Genomic DNA, 19,337 nt, shown 5'->3' on the forward strand with positions numbered 1-19,337 from the left:
ATCCTCCTGTGAAGGAAGATGTGGATGGGCTCTGTGGCTCTGTGGAACCAATGCTCTGCTCAAACAGACTGATCACCTCCTAGGGTCTGGTTTCCTGATGAGTAAAAAAGAAAAAGAAAAAGAAAAAGAAAAAGAAAAAGAAAAAGAAAAAAAAACTATACTGATGGAAAAAATGTTCATTTTAGATCAGTTCAAGGAGCATAAAGGAATTCAGAGACTACAGCAGCATTTCTCACTAATAAATGATTCCTTGCATATTTGTTTATCATCCCTTTTCGCAGGAAAAATATTTGCAGATTAGTCATTCTTAAGAGTTCTGTATGGGTAGAAGTTCCAAGATTTAAGAGATGTTCATATCTCATATTTAGGTTTCAGATGAAAAAAGGGTTATGTGAATGCTACTTTCAGCTTCCACGATTGGGAATTAATATTATTAACTTCAAAATCCCCTGTTATGTATTTCCAGCCTGTACTACTCATAGAAAATTTATTTGGTTCCTTTTTTCTTTTTGTTGTCCCTTACCACAAATAAGTACCTCTTCTTGGGCCTAAAATGGCAATCTACATATCAACCATTTGATAGTTATGTCTAATCTTTTAAAACACCTTTTTTAATATTTGCAACAAAATTTTCATGTGTGCTCTTACTAGCATGATATAACAAAGACTCCTAATTTCTCATTTTTAACCTTCCTTGTCAACCAAAACTGGGGAATCAGAAGTAAGTATTTTATATCTGCACAGCAATGTTATGGATCTCCCTCCCTGGATATGTGCTAGCTGTGCCTTTTTGCACTACATAAAATTTACATTCTGTCCTCATATGCTTCAAATCTCTGCATATTTGGAACAGACGAGTCAGAGAGGATAAGATTTTTTTTTAATTTCTCTCCTCTGCATTTATAGATACTTTCACAATTAAGTAAAACAAAATTCAAAATTAGTTTTAAGTGATCAAAATTTTTACTTTAAGCTATTCAATTTGCCTCATAAACTTTGCTGCTTCAACAAAATGTTAACAGAAAAGCCATGTAATTCAGTAAATATGAGATAAAAGGTGTGAAATATGACTCATTTTTTCCTAGACAGGATACATACTATTGTCAGTAACTTGTAACATGCATGTTACTTTACACAGCATGATTTAGTTCCATCCTGATGAATTCTTTGCTATTGGATAGTCTGCCAGGCAAAAGTCGCAGTAGATATGAAGTATATCCTGGTATGAGATTTCTTTCAAGAAAGTGATCAATAAAATACCCCGGCTGCGGAAGACCTTCCCTTGAAATTTACATCACAATGAATTGAATCATAAAATTACAGAATAGAGTGTACTGGAAGGGACGTATCAGGACCATTGAGTCCAACTCCTGGCCCTGCACAGGATTCCAAAGAATCACACCATGTGCCTGAGAGCACTGTCCAAATGCTTCTTGAACTCTGTCAGGCTGGAGCTGTGACCACTTCCCTGGGGATCATCTTCCAGTGCCCAACAACCCTCTGTGTAAAAAATTAGACATCCCCCCCACTGAGTTGTTGGATAGAGTTTATGTTAATAAAGTCAGGCTTGGAGTGTTTTATACTCCACATGTTTTGTTTACGTAGGAAGCTAAAATATAAAAAATAGAATATGTTATTTATTATGGCACATCTTCATATTTTCCCTTTTACTTTGAAGATGTTATGTTATTGAAAAAACACTCTCTTAAAAATTTTGGTATTCTGGCTGAAGTGTAAACAGTACTACTGTTCTTTCAAGAGGTGTGCTTTGTTTTTTAGTTACTGAATGTCTTTGCTTTTTACTTACTGAATGCCTTTTTTTTATTTCTTGTAAACTGTTTTAGAAAAAATATCAAACTACGTGACGTACCTGTGCTAATTTTTAAAGAAATTACAAGATTTTCTTATACTTCTTATATTTATTTGCAAACTGTTAAATTACAATGATTGTAGATATAAATAAATAACTTTTACTGTAGTGTTTTCAAGCTTAAGCATTTGAAATTTAAACATATAATTACAGTTAATTTCATGAACAAAGACAGTTTCTAGTTTCATTATTAGATCTGGCTAGAAAAGTAAAGCAGCATCCCTGCAATAACATTTTTTCAAAATTTCCTAGATTTTTTTTAAGAGCCTAACCTTGATGAAACTGAGACATAGATAATGATTGAGTGTCATTTTATGGGTATGATTTCATTCAGAGTCTTCACTAAATCAACTGATTTCAGTATTTTTATAGAAATGAAAAATCTAGCAGATAAACACACACATTTTCTTTCTCTTTTTCTCCCTTTCTATTAGATATATTTCACTACTCCACCTGGAGTCTCTGAAAGTAGATCCACAAAGCTTACAACAGTTCTCATTGTCAATGAATATACTAAGATGATGTCATTAGCACTGGAAAGGATTTGCAAGTATATATGAACTGAATGAGATTGAGTTGGGCGTGAAAAATTACATTGAATTAATTCTTGTTCAGAAAAAGTAGTTTTTTTCTATTTGAAGGTCATTGCATGCACTGTCAATCAATCAGAACACACAAAGCAACTGTTAGATTAAAGGTGAGGATGCAATACTGAAATTCTTCAATTTGCTGAGAAACAGAATCAAGCACTGTGGGAAGAGTAGCAGGAAATATACATTTGCAGCAGAACAGAAACAATTTGATTACTTGTTTGTTTGCTTTCTTACTAATTGAAAAGCAGACTGTAAAAGAACCCAGAGGTTATAATTAAATTTTTTTTGGTAGATTCAAACTGGTGGAAGATTAAATACACAAAAAACTACAATACTTTGTTTTTGTTCATGGTAGAGGATTGGGAGGTGTCGGTTCTCCATTTCCTTTAAATTCGAAATACTTTTTCTCTATGGTCAATGTTTTTAGACAATCAATTTTGCAACCTTTTAAAAGTTAAATTCGTTGCAGTACTTCCCAGCTTTGACTTGAAGCATATTTAAAATATTAGATGCCTATCTTGGAAAATTTTTGAGATATTGATCTACTTTGATTTAATACAGCCCTTAAGGGGTCTGATTGATTATTTATTTTACTGCAGTTTTATAGGCATACATGGTAATTTTACACTTTAATAAAAGGAATTCAGGTAGTGTCAGAGAGGAAGACTGCAGATTTGTCTTGTTCTGGTTATTTCTGTGGAATGTATGAACATACATACAAGAAGAAGGACAGGGTGTCTGAGACTACTTGGCTCTTCTGGATATCACCTACTGCAACTCTGTGCCCAGAACAGGGATAAATAAAACAAGTTGCTCAGGAAAGGTTCTGGACAGGTTTTAATACCTCTAAGATTGGAGGCTATACACCATCTCTGGACAACCTTTGCCAGTTACTGACCATGTTCACAAGGAAAATATCTTTCTTATATTCAGATGGAACTTAAAAATGTCCAGGTTTTGCCCATTGCCTCAGCCACTCTGTAGCTCTGCAAAGTGCTTACTAAAGCATCAATATCACATTATTAACAAGAAGTCTGTACCCTTGTTATGCTATCCAGGACCCTGTTTCCCCTATTGTATCTGCAAGAGTGCACTGTGGACTCCTTTCCCCTATCATGTCTGTGAGTGTTCACTGTGGACTCCAGTTCAGCTTACTATCCACCAGGACACCTAGGACTTTTATTGTCAAAAGGTCTTTAATATTCCATGTAATGTAAATTTTTACATTTCTTGCCAGAAGAGGAAGACTCGAGGATTAATGACTCTAGGATTACACTGCAGGTATCATCACTAGAACTGAAAAAAACCACTTCCAAGATGGACCGAGATAATGTCAACAAGCTTCATTTGAATTTGCATTTTCTCTACTTACACTTTCTGCTTCTCTCGCATGGAAGCTGGTATTTTACTGTTGTACTTCATCCATTCCACTTAATTTTTCTGCCACTGAATGATGTACAAAGAAAAAAGATGCACCCAGGAATGCATTTCCAGGACTTTATTTTCCCTGTTCCTAGTGTTAATAAGAATTGAAGTAGCAATGAATAACAACATCAAACCAATTTTCCTCATGACAATGTGAGTGACCCACCCCAGTGATTTTACCCTTCTGGAAATCCAAAGGTCTATGCACATTTTAAAAAAATAGTCAGTTATGTCCACAGAAAAAATTAAAGTGATGGATATATTTAATTAAAATATTTTGGGGCTCGGCTGTTTCTTACATGATCATATGCAAGCTGTTTGGAATGCACTGAAAGTTTGACTGTTTGTCTCAGAATATAACTCTATTTAAGAAAATATTCATAAATAGATCCTAGACTATCATTCATATTTTCTAAACATATATGCAATATTATTTGCAGAGGGTTTACAATTTATATTATCAGGGATGAAACAAGCAATTGAATAAAATCTGCCAAGTTATAATGTTGTGTTTAACACAAATGCACATCCAACCCTCCCAGCAAGAAATGAGTTGTAACTTCATGCTATAAGTATTCACAATACAGAGGAATGCTTATTCAGATTTCCATTTTTAAAAGAGACAACTAGAATACAATCATATCTATGTTAATTTATATGACAAAGCCTATATCAACAACCTTAAAAACATATTTCTAAGGGCAATATAGAAGTTCTACAAAGTATTTAGTAGAATTACTATGAAATGTATAATATTATTTATAATGTGCTGTGTTCACACATCTGTACATGACTATATCCATGACGCATTTCCTATGTCTTTTTTAAACTCCAGTTTTTGGCTTAAGATTTGCTATGCTGTAGGACAAATTACTCTTAGAATCCATTTATTTGGATTATTTGGCAAAGAGACCTATAATTTCCACTTCATTCTGTTCAAAAAACATGTAATAGAGTGAAAATAATACAGTGAACAATCAAATTCCTTGATTAATACTATTATGCCTTGATCCTTTTTAATATTTAACAAAATAATTGTATAGAGAACTAATTGTAGATGCTTTTCTTTTACTGTAAGTTGATAGGGATGTAATCTGAGTATAGGAAAAACACTGGGTTTTTATGCTTTATTTATTTTACATTTTGAATTAGTGTTACTGGATGTTTATTGTTATTTACATCAATTAATTTACACTGGAAAGCGTGTATTGCAGTAAGTTGCACTTTGAATTTCCTGCTAAAATTTTTCTACACTTCTACAGCAACAACATAACTAGGAATTCTAGTTTGAGTTAATGATTGGGATCATTAGGGAACAAAAAAAGAAAAAAAACAGTAAACCCTATATTTTTCATTCTGAAAACACAGCACAAGATTATCTTGGTTTTAGTCCCAAACCACTTCTGATTATCTAAAAGTAAATGTATTAGAATCTGTATCTAATGCAGTAAACTTGGAATGTTCCTTGTCCATGTAAGCAGCTTTGTTTAAGGATTAAAGCACTTCTTACATAAAAAACCCAAAAAACTAACAAAAAAAAAAAAAACAACCAAAAACAAAAACAACAAAAAAATCCCCAAAAATCCCCCTTTAACATTTAATATTGCTGCTAGTATTTCATTTAAAAAATGAAACTCAAAGGATGATTCAGTGTAGTTTTTATCTTGGCTTTAATTGTTCATGCTTTTGTTTTGCAGTGTAGATTTCATTATTAAAAAAATACGGTGGCCTATAGAACTAGGTTTCATATTTTTTGGGTTTTTTTGGGTATTTTTTGTCATTTGATTGATTGTTTTTTGTTGGCTTTGTAAACATTTCTTATACCCTAAGTATAAAGCCCATAAAAAGTTAACAGTAAAGCAATTATCTATAGTAAAAATAAAACACTAATTAGTTTTTAATTTTAGAAAGCAATGTAGAAACACATTATATGTCTATTGCATTCACTGTTGTTCTGCAGGCTTGCCATGAGTTTTCCAAGAAAAGTAAATACAAAGTTGTATTCTTTACACAATACCCCAACCTACCTTAAGTTTTGGAAGTCCTCTACCAGTAATAATTTTAAAAGTGCTTGAAGTACCAAAATTATTCAAAGAGTCTCTCTGATTAATAAAGGTAATTAGATTTATTGGCAGCTGACACTTGAAAGCTATCCCAGTTCTGAGATAAGTTGTTTCTTATAGAAGATGTGTTGATAAGGTCCATACAGTGTGCTACGCCGCACCCAGCCACTCTCACTTCCTCCTCTCAACAGGGTAATGGAAAAACTAAAGTGCAAAAACTTGTGGGATGAAACAAGGACAGGGAATTACCTTCAAGGTTATTCTTTCAATTGCCTTCAAGGGCAGCACTGACTAAAATTCTGGGAAAAATAATGTAATTAAAAAAACGACAACAAAGACACACCTTCCTTCACACTCCTTTCTTCTTCCCAGGCTCAACTTCATTTCTGACTCCTCTACCTAATGTCCCCTGAGCAAGGGATGGGAAGTGGATGTTGCAGTTAGCTCATAAGAGTTCCTCTCTGTGGCTCCTCACTCCTCAATCTTTTTCCCTACTCCAAGTCTCCTACTCACCCGTTGCTTCCAGCACCTGAGCACCTGCACATGTACTAAGGCTTTGTGTTTACTGACATACACAGTGGGAAAATTTTTGCAAAACCTTGATTCCTCTGATTCGTCCTTACTAGGGAACATCAGCAGCAGGGTACTCACAACACTAATGTAGTGCCAAACCAGGAGAGCGTGCACTGTGAACAGCTGCTGTAAGGGCTCACCCACTTGTTTGTAAAGGCTCTCCTTCACATACTAATAAAGGCTTACATATATTCTACGAGGTACTATTTAGGACACATATATGTCACAAAATAATACTAGCATAAAGAGATTATGTAGTGTTCGTAAAAAGAGTTCCCTTTGTAGGCCAGATTTTACTCATTGAAGAAAAGAGGCATGTTGTATATAATATTCGTGTCCTCAATATTTATTACCTCACGACAAGTCATAAGTATTTATAACCTCATCGTTACCTATTATGTATTTTTCTTCCATACTTCCTTAATGTAATCTCTCAATTACACACAGCAAAACCTCTGTCTCCTGGTGCTGCCAATGGAATATGCTTTCAGATGAAAGAGAAACCTCTTTCATTTTACCTGATTCTCATTTAGTGAATGACTGGAATTGCAAGCAATTTCTTCAACAGTTCATTTGTGGGATGGTTCTTGGCAGAGGTTGGAATCAAAATACTGACAGCGAGAAAAAGTTGAGGATTATTATAATTTGGTATCATTTCCCACTCATTTAACTAAGATAAAGCTAAAAGAGAGCTAAAACTTCCCATTAAGTTCTGTTATATATTTTGACATCTTATGTAGGCATTATATATATGTATATATATGCATGTGTGTGTATAGCATATTTTTGTGCATTACATTCATGCATATCACTTTGTACCACTATTTAAAAATAAAGAAATAATTTCAAATAAAAATATTGAAGGCTTACCAGCAAAGTCTGAACACAGGATTTGATGAAAATATTTAATTTGACCAACAGAAATAAGAACTTAGCAGTATGTATCTTGCCTTTTATTTTAATACAAAATTTCAATGAAGTCACAGCGACTTTCATAAAGTGTACTGAGTAAGCATTTATATTTGTCTGAGATGATGTAGCAATGGAAATAACTATGGTATTCAAAATTTATATGTTGTACCATTTCTCTGCCTCACTCTCTGTGTTCTTGTTCTTTTTGTTAGCGAGGTAGCTGTAGGTTTCTTTATATATACATAGCTGTAATGAGTCAGAACAGAATAGGAGCTTTGGAATACACTTGTTCCTCAGTGGGCTGAGAAAGCCTCTTGTTACACTTTGCAGGGTTTTTTGCTATTGGTTACAGAAAGGAGTGGGTTATTTTTTTAATTAGTAATTACATTGTATTTGAGTTTTGCTATTATGAAATATTTTAGCAGGCACAGAATCCATCTGTAGTGGTTAAATGTGTGTAGTAGGTCTTAATTTATGCATATCCTTTGGGAAGTTCTATTAGTGCAATTTAAAAATAATTTTACATTGACATAAATCAGTGAGGGTATTTACTTAATAAATTTTTACTAATTTCCAATACAATTTTTTCCTGTGAGGAAAAATAATATCAAAATATCTCCATAATTTTTATGCCACATATGTCATATTGTGAAAGTTGTTAGTTTGCACCAAGAGATATTTAGAGCCCATACCCCAATATCAAGACAGTGCTAATGTATTCACTCTGCTAAAAATATTTCCTTCTCTTCATTACCTCCGTCTCATACTTCTTGACTCAGAGTCACAACTTGTCTAAAGCTGATGGAAGAATTAAAATTTCTAGCAGATGCCATTGGTAATGTTAGCATATGGATTTGTTCTAGCATACATGCCACAGTTTTTACACTGTTGAACCATGTATGTATATATTTACATTTGCTTAAGGTCTTTATTTGTATATGCATGCAATTCTTTGCTTATTTATTCTTTATCCATCAACAACTTTTTCAGACCTAATTGGTTTCTCTGCTTCACATACAGTATCTTCCCTAGAGTAATCTTCAATCTCAGTAAGCACAAAAACAGTGGGAAGCAAATTGTACCCTAGGATGCTCAACCATCTTTTCTACTGAAGTCATTAGCATCCCTGAGTGATAAGTCATCAAGGGAAGAATTTCACCCCAATTGTTTATGTCACAAGTCACTATCTTTTCAAGCACAAATCATTAGAGGAACCTATCCTATATTTTCTTGGAATCAGAATTCCCTGAGCTACTTTAAAAATTTAGGGTGCATAAAGAGCATGACATTGACATTTTAGGGAACTTCTGAAGAGCAAAATTACTTTGCAGAAATGAAAGTTTCTTATTTCTGTGGGCCCTATAATTCTGGTAAAATACTCATAATATACTCAACTAGGCAAAGATGTATAAATATAAATATAAATTTAAATTTAAAATAAAATTTAAATTTAAATTTAAATAAATAGAAACATTGGTATTGAGATATCTGCAATTCTGAATAAGCTATATACTTAAAATAGTTTTCCTGCTTTGCAGTTACACAAGAACAGAAAATTGAGGAAACCTGAATCAGAATTTGGGCTGGGTAGAAAAGTCACTTTCCTTGTTGTTAATAAAGGATATCTACAGGCAAAGGTTCACTTTCTTCATTGCTTTTCCTTTGTTACCCTCAACTACTGTCCTAATGAAGGACAGAGTAAAGAAGAAATTAAAGAAAAGCCAAACATGACCACCACTAGCAAAAAAAAAAAAAAAAGTGATTTAATAACACCAGCAAAATCTGTGATGCAGAAAACTAAAGATGTGGATTATAATTTGGTGGAACAGAGAAGTACGAGGACTAGAAGAAACAAAGCATTATCTAATGCAGAAAGAAGAGAGAAGTTTCAAAGAGAGAAAAAAGTCAGAAGTAATATAGGAGACTGATAGGAGCAAAAGAAAAGTGGCAATTGATTTACTCAGCTAAGATGAAATCTCGTTAGAGAACAGGATAAAGGCAGAAGAAATTAGCAATCAGTTAGCAATAGTATTGCATCTCCTAAAATCTGAAGATGTTTCTTTTTTCACACATATGGTTTTCTACTCAGAATACCCTTTATGAATATCACAAGTCCATATTCCGTCACAGAAGTGAAAGAAGTACCAGAGGAGAATAGGAAGGGAAAAGTGACTTTGGGGAAGGGTAGGAGCATACATTAACTGTTCCAGCTAAAGGTAAGGAGGGTAAATCTGAGAGGTGATGGGAAAAAGAAATAGAAAAAGGAGTATCCAAACCTAAAGGAAGATGATACTGTGGACTTTTGCTGTAAACAAGACCATAAAGCCAAGCAACAAGGATGTTTTTAATGAGTACAGACAGCTCTTTCATAAGCAATTTTAGAGGAAGAGTGAAAAGGGCAGTTGTGTGCACGAATCAATAGTTTGAAAAGTTGGATGCTACATAATCTAGGACAGAACTACAAGGTAGTATGGAATAAAGAAAATAATTATGCATTTGTAAAGGTGGCTTCCTCTTTCAGATAATCTGTCTGAAACTGATGGTAGCTTTAGGTCTATATTTGTCTTCAGCAATAAACAAAGTCAACAAGGGAACAAGAAGTGAGTTTCACACATTAAAAGAGAAGTGATGAGGGACAAGGAAAGGAAGATATATTTTGGCCTTATATTTTGGGGCTTTTCATATGCTGCAGTAAACTTCCCCTGAATATTTCTTTAACGCTGTTTAAAATTCACTGTAATTTATTTTCACTCAGCATGTTTTCTGATTGCAATTATCTCTTTATTCTTATCTTTCACTACAAATCTTAATGGCATTTGTGATTAGGAGTCTGTTGCTTATTGATTACGTTGATATGTGCATAGCAAGTTATTTATGTACTTAATTTAAATTAATTTTATTTGCGGGGTTGAAACAGATGTTTCGCAGTTGTGATTTCCCACTGACTGTTCAATGAAGTGTCACTTACATAAAGCTTTTTTCTTTCCAGAAGCTTTTATTTAGTTTGCCTTTATGTTTCTGATCAGGACTGCATGAGAAAATTGCTTTCATAACTAACACAAGTAGACATTATGTGATTTATGTTTCATTCTCTCCCTATTGGATATGTACTGCATTGTGTTACTAAGCTCATTGAAAATTTTTCTGGCTCTGTTGATACATACTTTTTACATGACTTTAGATACTGACTGAGCTGTAAATCACAGCAACCTTGGATGCCACATATGTGAGTGCATGTGTGCATGTGCAAACAGTGTGTTTCAGCTAATAATTTACAAGACTGAGGTATGTATGAGTATTCTTTAAATCATGCTACAAGGCAACACTGAAGACTAACAATCTCTATGTAGACCTCTAAAGGTCATCTATGTTCTAATATAGATACGAAGCTTTTTCTTACTTATTATACAGTGAGCACTTCATGTCCTGCTTTCTAAAGGCAAGTAAAATAATTCTGTAAATGAGACTAAAACCAACACAATCTGTGGCAAAGGGCATAGAAGGTCTTTGCAATTGTTTTTGTCTGCATAGCTGGTACGCTTTTGACCTGCCTCATATGCCAAATGTCTTTTTATTGCTTTTGTGAAGGATAAGAGATTTAAATATCACTATTGACATAGTCTTTTTTTTTAATTATAATTAGATCTGAAATACCTATTTGTACCTAGAATCCTGAACTATGACACCATTAATGTCTTTAAATTCTCTCTTTGGTCTTTGGTCTCCTTTTTAAAAATTGATAAGTCTGGTAAAAATGATGTCCACACTCTTAAAATTTCCTGGTTATGGCACAAAGGCTAGATTTGTTTGTTCCCCGATATAAAATTCTGTGTTATTACATACTATGGAATTACTGCTCTCTATTTTGCAATGAAGGTTCTAGACAATAGTTAACTTTTCCATGGTGTGTGGTATCTGTAGTGTGTTTTGCAAACAACAAGATGCATTAGAACATGTTTCTCTTGGTCTGGCACAAGGAGGTGGAAATGCAAATATTGGATCATATGTGTTGAATTTCCTGTACTAAGACAGTCCCTGGCACTTATAATGTTTATTTTTAGATTTCATATACTCTGTTTTGCTGCAGTTTTAGTTCCTTGTTGAATCTTACATGTCACTTCATATCTTAAAAAGTCTTTAGCCATTTTCTATATTCCCGTGTAATGGAAAATAAATCCATAGGATCTGGTTGTTTTAAGGGATGATAAATCAGTCTCTCACTTAAGAAATACATGATCACTAGTTTTAGACTTTTATTCCTAGTGCTGCTACTTTTAGAAAAGTTGTTTTTATTGGAATTTCTATTTGGTTTTGGGTTTAGTGTTTTTTTTAATACAAATCTGTTATTTCTAATACAAAAAAGTGGAAAATAAATATTATAGACCTCTTAAAAGGAACCAATGGGAATACAAAGTTATAAATACTGTGTTTAGAATTTGTATGATCATCATATTTGCTTGGAATTTGGTTTCTTTAACACAGATTGATTTCACATAGTTTGACTTGAAAAAGAATAGTAATTAATCATCAGAAAATTAGCCTACTTTATGAAAGATACAAGTGGAGCGTAAGCCCTTTACAATCAGAAATAGCCTTTCTTTTTCTTTTAAGATCATCACCTCTTTTTCCTCCTCAACTCCCCCAGGATGCTGTGCAAAGTAGTTTTCATCTGTAATTAGGATTTTGCTAGGCCAGAAAAAAACTATAAGCTTCATAGACACGGTGCTTTGTTGTATCCTTGTTGGAGATAGTGCAATCTTTTTTCCATGTAAGATAGGGGCAACTCAAGACATTTGCATTATACTGTAATATTTTCAAACATATTACAAACTGAAGATCAAAGCACTTTGACTGCTAAAACATTCAGCAGCTCTTGGAAATGGAAGCTGTTCACTGTCAGCCTAAAAAGACTGGGTAATTATCTGAATCTAACAATATATGTTTAATGTCAGCATGTTACTTGTTATGTTTTCTGATTCTTTTTCAGGTCGTACAGAAGGAACTACTTGACTGCTTAGTTGCTTTTATACCTATCATTGCACTATCAGATAGCATATAAACTACTTGTAAAGTAGTCATTTTGTCTACCTGTGTGTGCACACATATGTATTCAAGAACTGATTGTGCAGACTTTTTTTTTCTTACTTTGCAGGTTCTGTTGGTCTGCAATTAAACCAGTTAAGCTGGGGAATACAAAGATTTTGTTGGGTTGTTTTGTTTTGTTTTGTTTGTTGGTTTTTTGTTTGTTTTGTTTTTTGGGGGTTTTTTTTGCTACAATGGTTACATTGATTATAGATGTTAAATGAATTATTTCTTTAAAGAGGGATGGAAGCAAGGGGGCTGAGCAGGGAGTTATTTGTTTTATATGCAGTGTAACATTCATGATTCTGGAAAAGCCTGTGGTACTAATAAGCTCGACTGTGACAGGTCATATCAAATTTTTTTAGGTTAACCTACATAACAAGAAAGTTACTAGCCTTAAAACTGAATCACACATATTCTTACAGTCTACGACTTAAACTTGTTCATCCTGCCCATCCTGCAAGAGCAGATTCCAGGGAACACAGAAATTTCCAAATTTCAGGACATGGGAATGTGTGCCTCTAGGGTTTTTCATGACACATAATAAATTGCACTGAACTGGTCAGTCCTTCAAAAGAGCAATTTTGGAGTTGAGAAAGAAAAGGTAATCAGGGTTTTGAATTTTTTGAAAAAATGTTAAGATACTAAGAGTAGCTTTGAACTTCATCAACTTGAGTTTTTTTCTTCAAGTCCTGAAGAAGGAAAATTTTTGGGTACTATGTACTATCTCCTTACCTCTGTCCATTATTCAAAAATACTGGCAAACACAAATAACTCCAGTCAGCCACAGAATGTGCAGCTATTGTGCTATGAATTAAAATAGGAAAGCTGATCTTTTGCTACTTATATAGTGGAATCTTGGAGACTGCCTTAAAAGGCTTAGACAAAGCTGTGCACAGCAATTGTACTTATCTTTGTACTGCCAGAGAATTCTTAGGTGACGTGCTGCCATGTTCCCATTTATTCTAATACTGTAATTACTGTAGAATTTGGATCAACTGTAGTAATTATGTGCGTGTAAAGCGTCCTTTAGCAGCTTTGACAATGGATTCACTACAGAGAGTCTAACCTTCATAGCTCACAGAAACTTTACTATTCCAGAGAACTTCTAATACCAGTATCACTATAATTACCTTGCTAAAAAAGGCAAATAATTTTGTGAAAGTAATGAATATGAAGGAAAAGACAGAGTTTTTCAGTGTTGATGTAAGACCAATTTTAAATTAATATCTCAATTAGGTTTTAAATTTTAACAGCATTGTACTTAATTTTAACTCTTAGTCTTCTGTGTTTGTCAAGCAAGATAATTTATTATGGCATAGTGTAACAGATTTGAACCTAAAATATAACAGAAAAGTGAGTGGCCGACAGTCTGATTTGTTTCAAAGTGTTGAAAAAATATTTTCCCAATGGTTTCCAGCCAAGAGTTATGCAAATATAAATTGATATTCAAATAAACAGCATAAAAATTGTTATTAATGTACAGTGCCCTCCTAGATATTTATTGCTGCAGTACAACTTCTGATTTGTATGAATCAGTTTTCATTGTCATTTATTAGCAATCAACTATGATTATTTGGCTCTAGTGTTAGCAAACTATAATTCATCATCCTCCTATCTTTTATTTATGAGACAATGTCAAATGAAAGAAACAAATTATGCATTGTTATTGTTTGGAAGTGCTCTGCGCTCTACAGCATATTAACTTTGCCATGAAGCATCAGTATTCAATGTTCTGCTCTGACTACCATGTACGTCCAATCTGCCTTCATCTCACACAGTGAAGAAAGTTGACTTTTCAGTGGAATCTCACTTTCTGGCAACTGTGAGTCCAGAAACAGTTCTGAAAAAACCCTGACCCATTAAAGTCAATGGGAGAATTGCCACTTATATCAGAAAAGCCAAGATTTTATCCCTTCTGTTCTCTGTGTTGACTCTTTGGTTGACACCTGTGCTAAGCAAATAGTAAGCAGAAGAGAACAGATTCCTTCTGTTCATCCTTGTCTCATGGGGAATAATTTTCAGTACAAAGAAAATATTTGAATATTTTGAAATGGAACTGTTTAAATCCTGCTTAGTCCACTTGTGCAACAGTCATCCTAAAGTAAAATATTTTAAGAAAGGGAAAATGACATTAAGGTAGTCTCTGATGTCATGATATCTCTTATTGAGGAATCGTTGCAACTACTAGGAAAGCTGGGCATTTTTCTTCTAGATCTCTAAAATTCCTATAATGATAATTATATTTAATGATCAGATTCATACTAATTTTGTATGGAAATTACATATATTTACAACAAAAAGCAATTGCAAAATAAATGAAACAAAACAATAAATGTCATTAAAGAAAGCAAAGGTGAGCACATACTTTATAAATAATGTATAAAAGCATTTTATACCACTAGAAGTTATATTTTATTCCTGACTATTAGTTGCTCCAGTATGGCATTACTGTCTAATAGTTTAATTGTCGCCCTCATAGAAGACACCCATTTAATTTTAAACATGGCATTAAAACAATTTTCTTCCATCCTTAGTGTAAAAAACCTATTGATATTAATGTGAAAAATATTTATATAATAATATATTATTCATAATCATAATAGTTAGTATATATGGAATCTGATTAAGTTAGTTGTAATGGTCAAAAATTAAAAAAAAAATTAGGAGAGACAAACCTTAAAATTTGCAACTGAACACTATATGATGTTTTTATTTTGATATATATGTTATGGTGAAATAGCTTATTTGATAGATCTTATCATTGGACTCAGATAAAATTTGTATTTTAAATTTGCTCATACTATTTCTTTTCAAAACCTACTTAATGTATGTAGGTAGGTTGTATCTTAATAGCAGCATGAATTCAAGAAATAAAACATTAAATGAAAGATAGCTGTAACTTTTTTCACATTACTCGTGTTTTGTAGAACTCCTTACTCTGAAACTCATCTGAGTGTATAGGACAAAGCAGGGAGATGTAAACTTTCTGATGAAAAGCACCATGCAGACATATGTAAGATTCATTTTCTAAATAGAATACGAAACGGAGAATGCATTGGTTCTGTAGTTTCACTTTTGTTTGTGTTCTCACAATACAGTATTTATCATGTATTTGCAATCATGAATGCTACTTCCTGAATCATACATACTTGGCTCCAACTAGGCCTCAGTCACAGCAGTACTATTAGAGCTAAATTGGAGCATGCAATACAGGAAATTCAGTTCAGATTTTCTGAAATTTGAAGCAGAGGCTGTGAGCCAGAAAGCCTTGTGGATTAAGATTATCATTTTTTTCAGTTGAATGATACATCCTTTAATGATCTGAGGATTTTGATCATGGTTCTTCTGAATCCTGTCCTGCCTCTTTCCTGTCTTCCCCCAGAAGGCACTGTTCCTTTTGAAGAGCACTGTCAAAACTTTTACTTACATTGGTTGCATCAGCCCCACTTTGCATGAAACACAAATGCCACAGGGCATCACAGAGAGGCAGAGAGGCCTTTGGCATACTAAATAGAAAGGTCTTCTGGAATTCTGCCCTGGTAGTAGAGACAGTGGCTTGCCTGTCAGCAGGCATTGTAAGTAACTCTATGTTGCATTTGTAATGTCACAAGCACTGTGCTTGTCATGTGAAATTATTAGTGACAGTTGATGAGAAGCCCAAAGTGGTGAAATGATTGAAAGCACACCTGTGATCATATTATCAATAAAAATTAAAAATGCCTGTCTCAACTGACTTTTTCTGCTGTCATGTACTGTACACCATTTCCATGGTAATAAAACATTCATGCTGCTTATGTTAGCTTTAGATAATGTATTCCCCTCAGGTGTATGTTTTTTATCATCATCCATTTTACTGTATGAATGCTGACGTTGTAGGTGATTGCAGATGTGCCGTAATCCTTAGTTTCCACAAATAGTCTTTCCCTTCCCACTCCTGCTACTCAGGTATTTATAGTTCTGTCACAAAGCCATTGATTGAATGGTGTAGTTGTCAGTATATTCAGGTTCTTTGAAAAGACTTGGTAGATGAATAGATATAGACAAAAATAATATGAAAGGCTTATTTAATGTAGAACATTCATTCCTAGACTTCAATTCTTTATAACTAATGTATTTTTGTTGGCCATGAACTTTAAATACACTTTTTCAGAATGTTTATTTAGAATGTTTATTTTTATTTAGAGTATTATTTAGAAATATTTAAAATAACCAATACTTTATGATACATACCTTTTTATTTTTAAAAATATGTTGATTAAACTCACCACTGATGACACTGTTCTGACTGTCCTGAATCCCCTCCCTGTCCTCTGTATGGCTTTGTACATCTTCTATGAGGATCTGTTCCATGATCATTCCAGAGAAAAGGGTGAGGCTGACAGGTCAGGGGGTTCCCAGGTCCTGCTTTCTTTTTAAAAGATGGGTACAGTGTTTCCCCTTCTCCAGTCACCTGGGACTTCACCAGACTGACACACTTTTAAAATATCATCGAGCCTATCTTGTCAACAATATGAACCAATTCCCTCAGGTATCTGGGATGCATTTCATCTTGTCCCATAGACTGACAAACTTTCAAGTTTCTCAGGTGGTCATGAACCTGATCTTTACTTGCAATGGGAGGACTTTAGCTCACCCAGTCCTTGTCTTGTGGCCAACCTACTTGAGAGGGGTGCCAAGAGACATTAACTTGTGTAATCTGCCGCTGAAGACTGAGGTGAAATAGGTTTTGATTACGTCAGCCTTCTCATCCAGTTTGACTCACTGGCTAGCCTTTTTTGATCTATTTCTGGCTGACATACCTATAGAAATCTTTCTTGTTATTCTTTGGTTTCCTTGCCAATTTCAGCTTCAGATTTGCCATGGTCTTCGTGATCCCACCCTTATACAACCAGACTGAACCCCTGTACTCTTCCCTGGATTCCTGTTCATGACTCCACTGCCTGTGCATTTGCTTCTTGCCCACTAGCTCGACCAAAAGCTCCTTCTCAGTCATGTCAGTGTCCTTCCTTTGTTACCCAAGTTTTGTTTGTTTTTGTTTGGTTTTTTTTTGCTGTGCATAGCTAATTCTTGTGTTCTAGCTGTTTCTTTGTCACTGAGGATAGTTTTCCAGGGTGGTCCTACTAACTAAGTCCTTGAAGAGCTCGAATTTTACTTTGCTGATGTTCAGGATATTTATTTTATTCTTCACCTGACATACATCCCTCAGGACGCAAACTCCACTGATGCATGATCAGGCTGCCTCCTCTCCGCTCAGGCTGCCTCCCATCTTGACATTGAAACTCTGGTGACCACTAGATCCAGTATTGTGTCCCCTCTGGTGGGTATGTTTACTATCTGGAATAGTACTTACAAATTTATCGTCAATGCATTCCGGGAGTCTCCTAGATTTCCTACTCCTGCCATGCTCTATTATCAGCAGATGTCAGAGTGGTTGAAGTCTGCCCGCAGGATGACAGCCTGTGAGCTGGAGCAAGGAGGCCTTGCCAATAGGCTCTTGGTGTAAAGGGCTCTCCCTCTGCCTATCCTCTCATCCCTGTCAGAAATCCTGTAGCTTTTGATAGCTGTACTGCAGGCATGAGATTTGTCCCACTAAGATTCAGTACTGTCAACATGATCATAATTTTCTATGTAGCTCCTATGGAGCTTCTATGTAGCTATTGGTAGCTCCAAGATCCTCCTGTTTGTTGCCTGCGCTGTACATATTGGTATAAAGGCATCTCAGCTGAGCTGAGACATGTCTTCTTAGAGGGACATCCCTTAATTCCTTCAAGATATTTCCTGGTATTTCCCTGTTGGCTTCTGTTACCTCAGGACCCCTTCCTCATCCTTATAAGATTTCAAGCATGGTTTAGTGTCATCAGTCAGATGAACTCACTAACAGTCTGCCCCTCTAATCTAGGTCTGTCATGCCACAACTTTCCAAGAGCTGTATTATCTACTCTCCCATCACACCTACTTTAAAGCCATGAAGCTTTAGAGTAGGCATGAAGCTATATTGAAGCTGTATTGAAGCTACACCAATAGACAAGGCCTGACTTTTTTCCCAGAGTCAATGCTTGCAAAACTTTTGATCTACTCCTTTCTGCCTTGCAGGGTGAGGATGCAGGACACTCGCATCTCAGGATTTTTCTGGTGTCTGGTCCTGCCAGACCATGGTTTCACCAGCCCATCTCATCTTTAGAGTCTGTGACACTTCATAATCTTTCTACCTACTCTCTCTGTCACCAGGCAGACCAGATTAACCACCTGGTCACACAGCTGTTGTCTCTACTACTGCCCCATGCCAGCACCAGGTTCCGGGACTCCCTATAACCTGTAACCTGGACAATTACATGTTTTCCTGGGCGCTTCATTTGTATCACCACATCTTTTCTCATGAGTGCTGAGGATATGGTTAGCCATCAAGTGGAAAACATTGCTGTGTTTCTTCCAAGGGTGTGGTGACCACCGAGATGATCTCTAGTGCTGGTGGGTGAATGTGCCTTTGCTGTGCAATCTGACACATGCTCTGCCACACCACACACAATTTGCTTGCTCAGCTCACTGTGCTCCTGCTGACTCATGCTCACCAGAGGCTACTTTTGAATCACTACAGGGTGCATGCTCTTGCTCCAGTCCTGGCTTGTGTGGGAGAATCAGAACTGCCTCTCCTCAGGGCTCTAGTTCTTTCCACTCAAGGGTCTTGAAGGCCTCTCTCATCACTAATTTCAAGGTCTTGCTGCTTCTTCCTGCAGTGTGATCTTTGGCTCCAGACCATGTCTGCTGGAGAAATTCACCTTAGAGTCACTGAAATGTGTTTAATACTGCAAACTAATA

The 19,337-nt window shown here is 35.0% G+C and overlaps 1 protein-coding gene across 48 annotated transcripts in view; it reads left to right on the forward strand.

Annotated features, from left to right (window-relative positions):
* The window catches only part of PTPRD (protein tyrosine phosphatase receptor type D), a 1,163,449-nt gene that overhangs the window by 495,977 nt on the left and 648,135 nt on the right, over window positions 1-19,337 (forward strand). The gene's annotated exons all lie outside the window — the stretch shown is intronic.

The sequence above is a fragment of the Motacilla alba genome, chromosome Z (assembly GCF_015832195.1).
Source record: "Motacilla alba alba isolate MOTALB_02 chromosome Z, Motacilla_alba_V1.0_pri, whole genome shotgun sequence".
NCBI classification, from domain to species: domain Eukaryota; kingdom Metazoa; phylum Chordata; class Aves; order Passeriformes; family Motacillidae; genus Motacilla; species Motacilla alba.